Below are 2,184 nucleotides of genomic sequence, written 5' to 3'. Positions count from 1 at the left end.
TCCATTAATTTGTTGTGCACTTTGCACAGCAATATGCCCTCTTACCTCTGCCTAGGTCTTCCCAGCTAGGAGGGCCTCCTCCAGTGTGAACTGTTAGGATTGTTCAACGAGTCCATGTTTGAATTATACAGTCATCATGTCCTATTTACTCTAATTATCATGTCTGTTAACCATTTTTCCTTTGCAGACAGATTTTACCCTAATTTTCTTTGCCTTTTCTCTTAAGGAAGTCATCTTCTTAGGTTCCAAAATGTGCACTTCTTTCTGTAGGTGCCAAACTCAGACAGCCACAGTGCCCCCTGCTGGTGGAGAAGCATAATTATTTTGTACATGCTTCAGATGATGTTCTCTGTGTTATTTCTTTCCTCACGATACAAGACCCTTTTGGAGTTTCTTATAACTCTAGTACAAGGAACTTTTAAAGTAATAACCTAAACTATTTTGCCCTAAATGCAATAAAGAATTAGTGCAATATATGAAACATCTGAAGAAAATGTTTGCAAGTAAAAAATAATCTTACCCCAAATTTAAATTTTACTCCCCACTCCTCCCTCACCCAGTTGATCTACCTCCTGGAAGTGTTAATCTAAACCCTTTCATCTGAAAGTGTCAGAAATGAATTCAAACTTTTAAAAGCAAATATTAATAATTTCTTGGTTTATTTGATGAAAAATCCAGCACATACTGGGTTTAGCTTTGGGCATGCTGAGTTCGAGGGCTCAAATAACATCATTGAGACCCATACCTTTCCTCTGTGGACCTCATGGTCCAGATCCTCAAAGAGGAGAGCCTTCTAAGCCCACACCATCTCAGCTGCCTGCAGTCTTGTCTGAAAGACAAAATTGGGTCCCATGAACCAAACACTGGCCAGAAAAACTATACATATGCTATTCTCGGGCCTGGATCCACCACCCATGATAACTAGTAAGTGCAGGTTAATTCCTCAAGGAAAATAAAAATAACAGAAACTGTAAAATATAACAGTAACAAAGTTCTATTACTTAAAAAAAGAGAGAAGCGGGGAAAACAGAAGTCAATTCCCTCTGGGCACCTAACCTAAAGAGGTCTTTATACTATGACAGTATCTTTTTTTGTAAAGAATGGTCTGTTTAGCTAACTGATGGGAAAGGGCGAAGAGAGTTAGCATTGCTGAGCATCTTTCATATTCACATTTCTGTGTTAGCTGATGCTGTCTTGTTCTACAGATGATAAAGCTGAGGTATGGAGATGGTCAACAACCTCATAACTAACAAGAGTCAAAACCAGCCCTGGAACCAGAGCTTTAAGCTCTGGAGTCAACGTTATTTTTCTTTACCATGAGGCCCAGCACTCCTGCCACCGAAAAAAGGTAATTGAATGAGGATAACATTGGATGCAGTCAAGACAAGAAAGGTGGAAAGGTGTTTGTAAGAAGGGAGCAGCTGTACTGTCCTTGATGTTTGTCACACTGTAAACCATGCCTGCACCCAGGAGGCTGTTCCAAAAAGAAAAATACCTCTTACACTGAATTGAAAGGAAGTCCTGTTTATAATCCAGGGAGTTTACAGAAAATGGTATTATGTTAGTACAATTTCCCTTTAATGTCTGAAAAACAAAGTATTTCTGTCCATATCAACACATCATGTAAAGAATACAAAATAAAGCAATGACTTAAAATTTAAAGAATAACCATGTTGTCTTCTGTCCTTCCTGAAAGCCTTTTTAAGAAACACGAATGCAGATGTGCATGTAACACCAAATGTTTTCCATTCAAAGATGCAGACTTTCTTCCCTGCATAGGTGATCCAAAAATAGTCTCTCTGGGTATTTGAACTCCCCCTTGGCATTAAATAATTTCCATGAGAATTGCTAAAGAGAACATCTTAAAGCTCATTAAGTATTATGCCGCTTAAATAAGATTTTTAATTTCCTTTGTTCTCCCTTTTGCTAGATAATAACTACCAACACATATTTCTTAAGGATGTAACTCTTGGACAAGCCTGTAAAATGATATTTGATTAACCCGCAAAGGTTCCTCCTGTTATAGAACTCAACATTGACGTTTTTAAAAAGATGCTTTGCAGAGTAGATGAAGCAGAAAAGGAATCCAAATATTCCCAAAGTAGCTCAACCCTTTAGCCACAGAGGAAAACTCTTGTATCGAGATTCTAGAATTGTTCTTTGTCTTGGTAATTTTCCAGCATG

At 38.0% G+C, this 2,184-nt stretch overlaps 1 long non-coding RNA gene across 1 annotated transcript in view; it reads right to left on the bottom strand.

Annotated features, from left to right (window-relative positions):
* The window catches only part of LOC111745430, a 79,328-nt gene that overhangs the window by 22,566 nt on the left and 54,578 nt on the right, over positions 1 to 2,184 (bottom strand). The gene's annotated exons all lie outside the window — the stretch shown is intronic.

The sequence above is a fragment of the Pteropus vampyrus genome, unplaced genomic scaffold (assembly GCF_000151845.1).
Source record: "Pteropus vampyrus isolate Shadow unplaced genomic scaffold, Pvam_2.0 Scaffold6, whole genome shotgun sequence".
Classification (NCBI taxonomy): domain Eukaryota; kingdom Metazoa; phylum Chordata; class Mammalia; order Chiroptera; family Pteropodidae; genus Pteropus; species Pteropus vampyrus.
This window is presented reverse-complemented; position numbering and strand designations above follow the sequence as displayed.